Source organism: Balaenoptera borealis (genome assembly GCF_965194805.1).
Source record: "Balaenoptera borealis genome assembly, chromosome: 14".
NCBI lineage: Eukaryota > Metazoa > Chordata > Mammalia > Artiodactyla > Balaenopteridae > Balaenoptera > Balaenoptera borealis.
The window spans coordinates 2355340-2370305 of record NC_138875.1 but is presented as its reverse complement, the minus strand read 5'-3'; the positions used below and the strand labels follow the sequence as shown (position 1 = coordinate 2370305).

Genomic DNA, 14966 nt, shown 5'->3' with positions numbered 1-14966 from the left:
TTCCCTGTTTATTGTCCGTGTGCTTCCACCAGAATGTCCCCTAATAGTAGCAGGACTCCCTCCCAGCCCAGCGCTGTCCCTCCAGCGACTAGGACGGGCTCAGATACACGACTTCAGGGAGGAGCTGGCAGTCGGTCTCGCGCACGCCCGCATCGCGGCAGTTCCTTTGTTACAGTTCTCGTGTCAAACACAAGTCAGCACGCGCTGGTCTCCCGGGATGAAACGCATCCCGGCGTTCACCAGCCTACCTACCCCTGATCCGGCCCCCCAGGGTGGACATTGGCTGCTTCAGGCCACCCGGCGTCATTGCCTACCATGGATAATGGCCCCAGTTCACTCGGGGGGTTCATCCTCCCCACTTCTCACTCCTTGTGCTTTGCGTGGCACTGAAGGCTGGCAACTCACTTCCCACCCGGGGACGGGACCACCTCGAGGGTAGACACAAAACCCAGACAAGCCAGGGACGGTCAGGAGGCTCAGTTCCAGGACGCTTATAAGAGCTATTTGGTGAGCAGGTAAAAATAATGATAGTAATAATAACAATAATAATGATAGTTGACACGTATTAAGTGCTTTTTGTATCCCAGACACTGTCCCAAGCAACTTGCGTAAACTAGCTCATTTAATTCTGCACCAGCTCGCGTGAGGTAAGCCACTGTTCTCCTGGGGGTGGTAGCGGGGATGCTGATGGATCTGAGAGGACTGCTTTGAAACAGGCGTTATATTTCCACGCCCTACAGTTTTGTGGTTGCAACTGGGGCTCCTCTAATGTGTCTTTTTGGGCAGCTCATCTCGGAGTTGTATGCCACAAGATGTTCTTTTTACCATAAATAGTTCAAAGACCCAATTGTCATCATGTGGTAATGTTACTTTCAACATAATATAGACATTTTCCTCCCCTGCTTTTTACACGTAGTGTCCAAATTGCTCAGTGAAGGCAAATTTTGCTTTCATGAAGCTTAAGAGCAAGGGATCCTGCTACCCTGACATCTAAAATGTTCGCAATTACCGAATCCACCTACCCATCAATATCCATTTACCAATGTCAATATCACACTCCCACTGTGTCACAAATAGTGTTTCCTAATTTAGGAGAATTCTAAAAAGAGTTGTCAGTACAGTAGCATTTTTATAACTGTGGGTATGGATGAGACGTAGGAGAGAAAAGTGAAGGTCGTGAAAGGAGCTGTCAGTTAAGGTTCTTATCTCAGGAAGACTGTTACTGAAACATGAAATACTTTTTCATTTTAACTCTAGCAGAAGCTGTCTGACTTTGTAAAAAAAAGAAAACACATCCTAAATTGTCAGAGTCCCGGACCCAATTATTTGGATAATTATCAGAAAAAAAAAACACATGGAAATATCTTAAAGGAAAAGATTCTTGAATGTAGTGATTCTGAGCTCTTTGCAGGTAGGACCTGGGGTGCTTAACTTCACTGAGATACATCATGGCATGCGCGCACCATTGAATTCACCCACTGAAAGTGGACAGTTCAGTGCTTTCAAAAATACATTCACAGGGTTGCACAACCATCAGCACCCTCTAATTTTTAGAACATTCTGTCCCTCCTGAAAGAAACCCTGACCTATCAGCAGGCACACCCGACTCTCTCACCCCAAACCCAGTCCCAACAAAGCATGTTCTGTCTCCATGGATTTGCCTGTTCTAGATCCTTCACATAGAAGGAACCATGCAACCTGTGGCCTTTTGTGACCGGCTTCTTTCACTGAGCATTCACATTAGCCGGGTTCATCTTTTAACCTGTGTCACACTTTATTCCTTTTGTTAGCCTGATAATATTCCTTTGTATGAATATACCACCGTTTGTTTATCCATTCATCCCTTGACAGACATTTGGGTTGTTTCTACTTTCTCACAATTATGACTAATGCTTCAGTGAACATTCGTGTCTTTGTGGGGACATGTTTTCGTTTCTCTTGGCTACATACCTAAGAGTAAAGAATTATAATTAGAGAGAGAAATCTTCATCTAGTTACTCTTGCGAACTTGTGTATTAGCAATAAGCAGCATTTCAGTCTTCATATAGTTCTTGTTTCTTTGTAGGAGAACTGGAAAAAATAAACAGGCATTTAAGTATTGAATAAAGATTTCTGTTAACATTTGTTCTCCTTCATTTGAAAAAGCACAAATGGGCTCTTCTTTGCTTGCAGACACATGCATACGCTTAAAGAGATGCTTTTAAGCAACTTTTAATTTATCTGATGTTCTCAAGAAGGTTCTAATAAATTTTTCAAATAACTCAAGTCCTCGCTTTTTAAAATTTCTACCATTTTTTCATGAAAATAATAAACAGATACTTATCTTTCAGAGGCTTATTGCCCCTAATGATTTGTTGTTACGAACACTAGCATTTATTGATCATGTTACTTGCACGCATTCGTAGCTCAAGAACTACTGACGGCTTGCTTGGGGTCTGCCCAGTTCAGGGCAGCCTCTATTCCCCAGATCAGAGCTTACTTGAGTTCTTTTCATTTCGGAGGCTCTATCAGGACTCCCAGGGCCTGGAGCCTGTCAAGGGGTCTCACATGTCCTGTATTCCCAGCCCAATTCATTCTTTACAGACACTGCTTTCATCCTCTGTCCAGAAGTAGGAGTCTTCAATTGCCCCAAAGGCCCTGGGTGCCGTGGTTAACTGCCCTGGACCCTTGGGTGACGGGCAAATGACAGAGGGCTTGGTCATACAACCAAGTGCCTTTTTAATCACTTTTTCCCAAAGCAGAAAAGTTCCTTTTGCCTCATGTTTGAAGACAGAGGGGCCCACTTCTCCTCCATGGGCCCATGAAGGCAGGCCTACGACACTTGGGGCGATAAAGGGGACCCAAGTGGAGCCCTACACCAGGGAAGGGTGGATTGGCCACCTCAAGCCCTGCAGCACTCCAGGCACGGGGTTCCTTTGAGAGACAGCTCTGACGGGGTGTCTGGGAGCCCAGGGACCCCACTCCGGGCTGACTCCACATTATCTGTGAAATGGTGCTCCAGCACCTGGCGATTCCTCGTCCGACCCAAGGTCAAGGGGGATGTTTCCTCCCTCACTGGCTGTGCTATTTGGCTGAACACATCTCAGAAGCAGGAGAACGGTAGAGGCGGGCGTTCCTCCAAAGGAAAACCTGGGAGCTGGTAGGAAGGAGAAGAAGAGGAACGGGTAAATGATGGGTGTACTGGACACTATAGGGTCCCCCAAATTCACGCCTTCCCAGAACTTCCGAATGTGACCTTATTTGAAAATAGGATCTTGTCAGATGTAATTAGTTAAGAGGAGGTCATTTGGAGTAGGGTGGGCCAGTGTCTGGTATCCTTATAAGAGGTGGGAATTCTGGACAGAGAGAGGCAGGGATTGGAGTGATGCGTCCACAAGCCAAGGGATGCTGGGAACCACCAAGAAGGACCATCCCCTAGAGGCTTCAGAGGGAGCGCGGCCCTGCCGACACCTTGATTTTGGACTTCTGGCCTCCAGAACTGTGAGAGAATAGATTCCTGTTGTTTTCAGCCATCTGGTGGAGGTACTCATTATAGGAGCCCCTAGGAAACTCCAGCTGTGAGGAAGCAGCAATTTCCACCCCCCAACACACATGGGTGACAGAACAGGGGCTGAAAGCTGTTGCTCTTCTGTCAGTAGCCTTCAGCCTGTCTTCCAGAAAAAGGCACAGCTAAGTGGGAACATCGTCCAGGGAGCAAATGTCCTTAATCTCTGTCACAATAGTTCCAACGAGAAGGAAAAATTCATTCCATTTTGGGGCCACCATTTCTGATTTTCTCTTGGATCCCCAATAATGTTGCATGAGATTGTTTGCTGCAGTAAATGACCTGGACGACAAAGCTGTTAATTATTTTACTCCCGTGTAATGCCTCGTCCCTCCTTCGCTGTCAGGGTCACGGCGCTGTCTTCACCTGTCTCAGGCAGTCCCCTCAGTTCCTCCTCCGAATTTTTCATTTCTAATACACCGTGAACTGGAAAATCAAGTAACCAGACTTGGGTGAATTGTCTGTAAGAGTGAGACGGTTGTAAAGTGACAGCCCAAGGGCTCTATTATCAGCAAAAGGCACAAGATTTACCGCAGGGACTTTGTGACATTTAATCTGACTGCTCAGAGGTCTCTAGGAAATTGCTTCCTGATCCTGGAACCTGGTCCTGGGGCATGCGGTTGCCAGTGAGCTAGCCCCGGTTAAGAGGCTGTCACCGCCTTCCTGGGCTGTTACAGCAACTCCAGCCTCAGAAACAGACCCTCCTGGCATTCCGCCTCCCGCCCACATTGTTCACCGCCGTGCTGAGCGCCATGGGTCCTTCTCTCTAGTCCGTCCTTCCCCCGAGAGAGAGAGGTCTGCGGACTCCACCTCCAAATCTCTCACGGGGGCCTGCCTGGAATTCTCTTCATTCCTTTGGGTTGGTGGTTTTCAGTGGTCGTAAATTTCTGGAATCCAGTGTGGAAATGAAACTCGAGGGTGGAGCATGATTGTTGACGGGGGCGCCCGGGATGCAGGTCCCAGAGGCTCTGGTTCAGGAGAGGGCGATACAGCCCCAGAACGGCTCCAGCAGTTCCAGGGGGACCCTGGGGCTCAGCCCAGACTTTGCAAGACGCATGAGAGGTGGCAAAGCATGTCCTCTGAGATGGTTCATGTCACTGCCCAGGTGATTCTTTTCTTTCTTTTTTTTTTTTTGACCCTGGGTCTTGGCACACCTGTGATAAATCAGCACCAAGGCCGTGCTTCCAGTTCTTCAAAGGTGATTCCACAGCCCAGTTCAATAGAGAAGAGCTCTGGTGCTTGTTTGTGTGTGTGTGTGTGTGTGTGTGTGTGTGTGTGTGTGTGTGTGTGTGTGTGACAAAACGCACACAACACAACATTCACATTCAAGTAATCATCTCCTGCATTTTTTCATCCTGTAAAACTGAAACTGTACCCATTAGACACTAACTCGTCACCCCGCTGCCCCAGCCCCTGGTCCCCACCATCTGCTTTCTGTCTCTATGCCTCTGACGACTCTAGGTGCCTCCTATGAGTGGATTATACAGTATTTGCCTGGCTTATTTCATGCAGCATAACGACCTCAAGATCAATCCAGCTTGTAGTCTGTGTCAGAATCTCCTTCCTTTCTAAGGTAGAATAATATCCTGTTGTCCAGGTGGTTCTTAGACACCAAAGTTTGCAAACCACCGGTGCAAGGCGGCTGCTGCCCACACCAGCTCTGAGATGCAGGTCAGGGCACGCCCTCACCCACCTCTCCTGTCCCCTCCAAACCCTCCTCCCCACCTGGAAGGAGCTGCCGGCGCCCTTCACAGCCTGCAGAGAAGGACACCCACTCATTTTAATTCTCTCTATTCCTCGTGATGCTCAGAACAGGTCCTAGTGTCCCTACTGGATAAAAGAGGAGGCACATTGGAAAGTTCCCCGAAGTGAAACAGGGGGTCAGCGTCTGTCTGTGTGCCCTGCAGGCCAGTGAGACCCTGGGCAGCAGGCCCAGCTCTCTGTCCTGCCCCCAGTCCGAGTTCTGGGCGCCCTCAGCTGGCACGTGGGAGGGGCCCCAGGAGTGCGTGCGTGCAACACAGGCTACGGGGGCCACTCAGATGGGGGTGTGAATGTGCTCAGCTGGGTCACCTGCCCTGGCACCTTGATTAGGACCATTAGCCCCTATCGGATTCTGGTTTCTTCATCCGTAATATTGGGAAAATAATCGTATTCACTCCATAGGATTGATCTGAGAATTAAAAACCGATGATCTATAGATGGCACTAAACACTGTGTCTACAAATAGTAAGGGCTCAGTGAGCAGGAGCCAAGATTAATATGATTAAAATCGTAATTTAAGAGGGAGAAAATTTTCAGTTTTACGCAACCGTTAAAAATTGTGTTTACATTTTGTGTTTACAAAATTGTTTAATGCATGAGGATATTTTTATGCTATGTTAAATTTTTTAAAGTTCCCAGAATTATAGATACTGTATGATTTCAATTATGCTTAAAAAAACAATAATAATGACCCCAGAGGAGACATGGCAAAATATCAACCGTGGGTATATCTGGGTAATGAGATTGTGCCTAACTATTTTTCTACTTTTTTCTACTTTAATATACTTCCCATAAAGAAGATAACTATCTCTATAATTATATATACAATAAATCAAAAATGCAAGGAAATGCAGACCTACACTCCTCAAGCTTTATTTTTCCATCTCACAGGAGTCCCCGGCTGGGACTGCCCGAGAGAGCTGCCCAGGGGACCTTTCACACCCGACGTCCAGGCCGCAGGCCGGCCAGTAACATCAGCCGCTGGGAACCCACATTACAGCCTTGGTTCTGACGATAAATACAACTGACATTTTTTTTTATCAGGATCTTAAAGTGGCTCACTCGTGTTACCTGCAGACAAGTAGTGTTCTTCTTACGTTACAGTCCCAGACAGAGATTCAGCACGGCTCCAGGATTAGGGTTATTGGTTACACATTTTGTGGATATGAGCTATCAAGACCCAGAGGAGAGGAGGGCGTCTGAATCACCGTTTATCTCCGCGCCCGTGACTCCTTTAGCCCAGCGCTAAGCTGCCTCACGGTTTCTCTTCTCTGATGCATCCCGACTCTTTCAAAGAAGCAGGGAAGAGTAAGGAGAGCCTCCAAGGACCCTGTCGAGGCCACGAGGCCGTTCTCTGCTGGGACGGCCTTGGGTTCGAGGAGGAGGACAGCCAGAGTCTGGAGTCTCCTCCTGACCAGCCAAGGAGAGAAGGGTGGTCTGTCCGACGTTCTTGCTCTAACCTCTGTGGTCCTGTGACGAGCCTTTGTCTGCAGCTGCTGTCCAAGGCCGCCCACGGGAAGGATCCCTCCCGCGTGTCCGCCTGCCCTGCGGGCCGCTGAGCATGCCAGCGCGGGGCCCGTCTCTGCTCCAGCCCTCCCCCCATTCCCGTCTGCTATCCTTTCCCAGGATCCGCATTTACGTTCCCGACTTTGAGAACCTGAGGCGGGAGAGGGTTACCTTTGGTGACTTCTCATCACAGGTCAGTTGTGTAGCTTTCCCGCAGAGAGCCCTAGAATGTACTGCCGTGGGTGGGACCCTTCGGGGCTCTCGGCTGAGGGCCTGTGCAGACGCCTCTCCTGGCCCAAGCTCTGCTGTCCCGGCAGCTCAGACCTGGCCAGGTGTGTCTGAGGGTGAGGCCGTGGGCCCGCCAGAAGCCTCCCTGCGGGTGGCCCGAGGGCCCTGCGGGAACGGGAACCCCTAGACCCATGGGGTCTGGGGGCCGTATTATTTAGTGAGACCTGGGGGGGATCTTCACCCCCCCCACCCCTCCCACACCCCCTCCCCTCTGACCCGGCAGCAGGCACTGTGCTCTCCCGATGCGGGACTGTCAGGGTGCAGGGGGCGCCCAGGGCTAAGGGGGCAGGGCAGGCAGGAGGGTCCTTCCCCTCCTGTCACCTTCATTTGGTGACACTCGAACCCTCTTCCTCTGCAGTTTTCCCCAGCCACCCCTGCTCCATTCAGGGCAGGAGACCGACATCAAGGTGGACTCCCTGGAAACCACACGTCTCATAAACACTACTGATTGAGTGATTGATGAAATGGCATGATCTCCGCAGTTCCTTTGAGTTCTGGGATGCACAAATCTCTGCTTTCCTCCCACAAACACAGGAGACTTCCAGGGTTTAACATGCATCTTCCCAACACCCCACGAAGCCAGCGAGATGTGTTTCCAGTGAAGCCAGTGCCCGGAGGCTCAGCAGGGCCCGCCACGGGTCCTCCACGCGCCCCTTCTCTCTGTCCTCACCAGTCCGTTGTTTCCCGGAGGCCTGAGAAGGAAAGGGGGAGAATGCAGCTCTGCTCACTAACTGATACGAAGCCTCCATTTACTAGTTCTTGATGCCATAAGTGCCAGTCATGGCATTTTTCTTTTTTCATATATATTCCTTTTTTAAAAAAATATTTATTTATTTTTGGCTGTGTTGGGTCTTCGTTTCTGTGCGAGGGCTTTCTCTAGTTGGGGCAAGCGGGGGCCACTCTTCATCGCGGTGCGCGGGCCTCTCATTATCGCGGCCTCTCTTGTTGCGGAGCACAGGCTCCAGACGCGCAGGCTCAGTGGTTGTGGCTCACGGGCCCAGCTGCTCCGCGGCATGTGGGATCTTCCCAGACCAGGGCACGAACCCGTGTCCCCTGCATTGGCAGGCAGACTCTCAACCACTGCGCCACCAGGGAAGCCCTGTCGCGGCATTTTGCTGAATCACTTACACAGAGAGAAAGCGCTTGCTCTCTGTCAACTCGACTGTGATTTACAGAGTAGTCGTTCCTTCTGAGGTTGTACTTTTAAAAACAATTTTCACAGGAGTAAATTATGGAAGTGTGTGGAACTGGCAGGCTTTTCTTAGGGAATGAGAACATCTGTGTGCTTTGCCAGGACAGTCCCAACACTCCAGATAAGTGAACATCAGCCGTGTTGTCCTGTCCACACCCATCGGCCTCACGTTGGAGACCCTCCTGCCGCTGGGTTCCCCCGTGGCCCGTCCACGCCCTGACACCACCGTGTGTCCTCCTGCTCCTGTGAAGCTCCCTGGAGGGCGCGTGACCACAGGACTCTGAGGGAGAATCGCACCCCTGGATTTCTGGGGTTAGACCAGGCGATGGTCCTGGAACCTACAACCAGTGCCAGCTTCGACATTCAACATTAGACTGTTTCCTGTATTTGAAATAAAACTGGAGAAAGTGAGATTGCCAACTCCAGATGGTTTTGCTAATTTTCCAAAAGTTTGGTGTTGAGAAAACAGAGCAGCAGGTTGGAGGCCCCGGGCCCCTCTGGGTGAGAACATTCACCAGCACTTCACGGAGGGACACGCGGATAACATGGGTTTCGGGGCCCTAACTGGGGACCCTGTGTGCAGGGTCCTCACCTGGCACCCAGGCGGTGGCGTTGATGCCCAGCTCCCGGCTGCTCCCTGACACTTGCTGGCACTGACTTGGTGAGACTTGGCCTCTTTACCCAGGAAACGGGATAACAGCCCCTCTGGGTTACCTGACATGAATGAACTTGAACTCGGCAGACTGTCTGGTCCATCACAAGCTCAGGAACATGACCTCCGCCCTCCCACGATCTCGAGGCCAGCCGTGCCTCCCAGATGTGCCAGGCACCCAGACACCCCGAGCCATTACCTTTTAGTCTTTGTTTTTGAAATCTGGGCTGCTGGCTTTTGTTTTGTTCTTGAGGTGGCAAGAGAGGGTTAAATATTGTTTTTAGAGCCTGCGTGATCCCCAAAATGCTTGAAAAAGGATATGATGATCCCTACTCGTATGTAAGACCACTTTTTAAAATCACACACTACTAACACAACTTATACTCCAGTATAAAATAAAAATTAAAAAAAATAATAAACCAAATCTGAAAAATAAAATAAAATCACACACGGTTTTCGGGGCAGACCTTGTGCTGTGCGGCTGGCTGTTACTCCTGCCCCTGGGGTGGGTGGGTCAGACTGCTTTTAGGACAAGACCAGGGTTAACCCGAGCATCTCCAGCTTCCTACTTTCCCACAGCTGCCCCCAGGGTTTGCAAACTCCCCCCTCCGTGTGCCTCGGGAGAGGGAAACAGGAATATCTTGAAAATTATTGTCCAAAAAGCAGATGCCATCTCCTGGGAGCCTGCAAAACTGCCCGACCCCGGAACCAAGCAAGGCCTTAGTAACCGTGTGTTTTGTTTCTTCCTCTTCAGAGCACACGGGTAATTCCAGGGCCACCTATCAATTTGTAGGTCATACTGACCCAGATCCCACACTTGCAAAACAATAACGCAGAGTATGTTTCTCCTTTTGCCAACAAATAAGTTATAAAAGGCATTGACGTCAACAGATCTTCGCCATGATAAGTTTTTGTGTTGCCGGGATGCAAGTTTCATGAGCTACAGATTGTGTCAAAGTTGCTTATAAACTCAAACTTTGGGGTTGCAACTGTGATTGCATTGTCCTAAAAACATGAAAACGCCAAGAAGTCCAGGAAAAGATACTTTTGAAAACTGAATGTCGGGCAAATCCATTAACACCCAGTTTTTTGTGCAGGTACCAGTGTGCGTGGCAGCTGCAGACAGCAGGTTCTCTGTTCTCTCACTAACCTCTGACCCCTTCCTCCCCCAAATACCAGTGAGCGCGCGCTGGAAAGGGAGGCCAAGCAGGTAGGAGTGACTCCTTTCTCACGTGAATAGACCCTTTATAAATATGAGTCATTTTTCCGAGAATAAGTCTTTGAGATGAAATTGTACAATCCGTCGTCTTTCTAAACACCTCAGGCTTAAAGGCAAAAGGAGGACCTCGGTGTGTGGATTTGTACAGGTGACCAGAAAGGGCAAAGCGGGGAGGGGTCCATGGTCCCATTCAAGAGTTCCAGAGAATGAAACACGGTGTTTAATAAGCCATTTTTAATTAGCTCTCATCTGTTATGGTGCATCACTGGTGGTTATTTGTGCCGCTTTCCTGGGCTTCCCACGAGAGGCCCTGTTTTATGGCCACTGATACCATGTCTGCTCAGAGCTAATTACCGGAAAATATGGTGGGTGTCACACACACACACACACACACACACACACACACACACACACACACACAGAGCAAGCAGCACCAACGGCACCGCAAGAGCAGTTCAGCAGGTGACGTGGGGGTCCCCGCGTGGGACCACAGCCTTTGCAATTCACCCAGAGCAGGTCTCCTCCAAGGGCAGAATGCATCCTTGTCTGGGGACCCAGCTCCAGGGACATGTGGCTCCTGACTTCCTGCCTGTTAGAGAGATGCCAGATGCAGACTGCCTGCAAAGGGCTCTCGGGGAAACGGCGTGCCCAGGGAGAGCATTCTGAGGGGCGCTGCCCTGAATGGGGGTTGGCAGGCGAGCGAGGGAGGCGCTGGTGGGAACCAGGAGTGACTCAGCTGGACCTCGATTCTTCAGCGCTTTTCTCAGGCTGAAGGTGCTGGGCACACGGAGGGCTGTCGGGGCCCGCAGGAGGACCGAGGGAAGCCCTTTCTTTCATAGGCTGTCACTGAGGCCAGTTTCTCCTTTCTGAGTTCCCAGCGGTCTGAGCCGGATGTGTGGGAAGAGTTTGGGGTCTTCACAGACAGCTCACTAGAGGAAGTGTCTGTCTGCAGCCTGTGTCCCTCCACCCCGGAGCTGGACGTGACCCTCCGGCTGTCCACTCCTCCTCTGCGGCCAGCAGCCGTCGGCACGGGGCCAGCACTGGAGGAGCGGGGGCTCCGGCCCATCCAGCCCGGACCCACGCTGCACACACCCCCGTGTCCCCTCCGGGGGCTGGACATGGACGAGAGAGTCTGGAGGGGTGTGAGCAGCAGGGTGGAAACGCCCGTCTCACACAGACAGGCACCTTGCGCCAGGCCTGCGGGGCGGCGGGGAGCATGCTCGGAGAGAGGGCGGTGGGCTGGCGTCAGTGTCTGGGAGTTTGCAGGGCTGCAGGCTGTGGCATAGTGGGTGCTGGAGGGTGGTAGAAATCTCTAGACATCAGGTGAATCTCGAGGAGCGTCTGTCTAGCTCTGATGTTCCCATCCCCATCGGCTTCCTTTCTTCCTGCTCCAAATCCAAGCCTGTGCGAGCGGACACTGTCAGGACCCCAAGCCGGTGTGTCCACCCGGGTGCTGATGGGCTGGGGGGCAGCCTTGAGCCCCGAGTTCTCTTCCCTGGGTGTGTGTGTCCGTGCATGTGTGTGTGCACACGTAACAAGTAGCCCCTAGCTCCCTGACCCTCAACCTCCCACCTCAAAGTTCTCCCAACGTGGAGATCAGGCCTCACCATGGAAACGACTGGAAAAGGCTTTCCCCCTCCCTCTCCAGGGAGCGCCACTCCCCAGCCCCTCCCTCCGGCGAGGGCTTCCCATTCCTACTTGGAGATTCTCAGATGCACGTCATCTGCATCCTTGCTCACGAAGACCTAATCGACGAAATGAACACGGCGGCATATTATACTAAGGAGATGAACTGGATTCCGAATACCTCTCACCAAGAGCACACTTCACAGTAGCAAATGTGAAAAAGAAATGTGTAACCTAGGAATTACTTTGTTACTTCATTGATATGCGTGTTGTCACCGGAGGGGCTTCTAGCAACGTATTGATACCAACTGAAAGGAAATCTTGATTAAATATGGGCATCCATGAAGAAGTGGCAAAAGACAGTGGGGCTCAAGCAATCCCACTTCTGGGTGTATATCCAGACAAAACTACAATTCAAAAAGATACATGCACCCCTATATTCATGATTACAATAGCCAAGACGTGGAAACATCCGAAATATCCATTGACAGATGAATGGATAAAGAGGATGTGGTATTTATATACAATGGAATATTACACGGCCACAATAAAGAATGAAATAATGCCATTTGCAGCTACATGGATGCAGCCAGAGATTATCATACTAAGTAAAGTAAGTCAGACAGAGAAAGACAAATACCATATGACATCACTTATATGTGGCATGTAAAATATGACACAAATGAACTTATCTACAAAACAGAAACAGACTCCCAGACATAGAGAACCGACCTGTAGTTGCCAAGGGGAAGGGGGGGTAGGGCAGGAAGGATTGGGAGTTTGGGGTTGGTAGATGCAAACTATTATATACAGGATGGATAAACAACAAGGTCCTACTGTATAGCACAGGGGACTATATTCAATATTCAATAATGGAAAAGAATATAAAAAAGAATGTATATATATATATATATGTGTATAACTGAGTCACTTTGCTGTACAGCAGAAATTAACACAGCATTGTAAATCAACTCCACTTCAAAACAAAAAAAGACAGTGGGGCTCACACATAAGGTGAGGAGAACATGTTTAGTTACAAAACTAAACCTCGGGGTCTAACTCCTGTATTTCTCATGTAGGTCATGCTTGATCCGATGACGCTGCAAAAGTGCTGATTCATTTATAGTGAAAAAAAAAGATCCACGTTTAAAGCGGACTATTTTGAAAGGGTGTGTTAAAATTACTCTCACATCTTCTTCAAACACTGGCTGACAAGCAGGAGTTTCCAGGGTAGAGGCTGGCGTTACCCCACCAGCACGCCAATGTGAGGTTTGTGAAGGGACGGGTCAGTCCGGGCTCCAGATCCTCAGACACTGGGTGTCCCAGCACCGGATACAGACGCTGGATAAGTTGCTCACTCACCTGAAGCGCCACCTGCTGCCACTACCTAGAATACAACTGCTAATCAGAAGCCTGATGGAAACACCGCTTGGAGTAAATTAAGGATGGAGAGAGGATACTCCGAGCTCTGTTTCTGTTAAAGACCAGCACGAGCTCCCTCAGAAGTGCCTCGGACACCCGCGGTTACGCAGGGCTCAACCCCACATGACTCCTCGACGTCAGGTGGCCTGCAGTGGGGGCTTCTGTTCATAAATGAATTCCTGTGCGAGCAAGTCAAACGCAGCCTGGATGAGTTTCCTCTCTGTGCCAGCAGTGCCATCCACAAGGCCTGGTGACACATGAAAACTGCCCATGGGATATCTCAGCTCTCATTTCCGTCTTTAATCATTAGCTGCCTACTCTCGAATTACACCTGGGCAGGTGCTCTGGCACGCAGGTATTACTCCACGGGAAACCATTTGATGACAACCATCAAACGAGCCACATGTCACCTCCAACCAGAAAGGGCGGGCAGACTGAGCACAGCCGTGTGGGCCAAGGGGTTCCCAGCTCACATGTCACTGACAGAGGGCCTTCGTGGTGCCCCCCCCCCCCCCCCCGGTAGGACTCAGGCCCACCCGTCACACTCTTTCACAGAATCCTTTCCTTTTCTTTCATGGCACCCAGCACAAATCCCAACAAGCGTGGGACTCTGCACTGGTAGACAGTCCTCCTCCTCTGGTCGCCAGACTCCAGGAGCTGAGGGTTTTCTGTTCTTTCCTCACTACCGTCTACACAACACACAAACACGTGGAGGGCCTGCAGAGACGGTCCCTGGGTGAAGGGCCCAGAGACGTCTTGCACAAACCACATAGTCAGGAAACACCGTGTCTTGCCAGCCTGGCTTCTGAGCCCTGAATGACGGGATTCTGTTTCTCAAATTGAAACATTCGGTCAGCAAGTTCCTTTCAGTAGTTGGCCCTCAAAATAGACTCTGTCATTTGCGTCTAACCTGACCCTGGGCTTCGTGGATCTGACTCAGAGGGTGGGTCAACCACAGCCCCGTGGGCAGCTGCATTCAATCAGCTGTCACAGCCGCTGGGCACAGAGTTTCCAGTGAATGATGTCGAGAGTAATTTTCTCATTTGCGCTAAGAGTTTGACTTCTTAAAAAGTGTACTTCTACTCACACTGCTAATATCAAAATACACACAGCCTATTTCATAAGGGGGATTTTTTAAAGCCGATACCTGCTTTTCACAGGTTATAACGCTGGCAGTGTCCAGACCTGCCAGCTCTCAGGCTCGCCTCCTGGCAGGGAAGCTGCGCCTTCTAATAACAAACGTCCTCTCCGGACGAAATCCAGGACCGACTTTTCCACTGACCCAGATACTTCACACGCAGAAACAGGGAACATTCCCAGTTGGAGGATTGTGAGTACAGGCTTGATGTTGTATAAAGGCAACACTTCTCAACTCCGGGATTGTTTTCATTGTTTTTGGAATGTAATTTCTGGGGGGAAAAATACTAATTCTGGCCACAAACCATCCCCCAAACAATAACTGCTTTTAAGTACAGTTTTAAAGAGCGATTTCTGAGGCTTTGTTCTCACAACAGCGATTCATTCCTATGGCAATTGTATGGTGCCCTACCGCTCACATTGATAAAATCTATGTATAAAACATTAAAACAAGGGAGCCGGGATTGAAGTTTGAATAAGCAAGAGTGACGTGACAGAGGGGCAAGTTTCAACATTAGGGGGAAGAAAGGCCCTTTTAGACGGCTGCCTTTTATTTCGAGGAAATTACACACACACCGATGACTCTTGAGGAATGAATACATACAACAATGGGGACCCA

General features: G+C 50.1%; 1 long non-coding RNA gene across 1 annotated transcript in view; it reads left to right on the top strand.

The window, feature by feature from the left end:
• The window catches only part of LOC309610652, a 38962-nt gene extending 29575 nt beyond the window's left edge, over positions 1–9387 (top strand). The window contains exons 7-8 of the long non-coding RNA XR_014234105.1: positions 6197–7004; positions 7458–9387. This is a non-coding gene — a long non-coding RNA (uncharacterized lncRNA). The remainder of the gene's footprint in view (positions 1–6196; positions 7005–7457) is intronic.
• The last annotated feature ends 5579 nt before the right edge of the window (positions 9388–14966 follow it).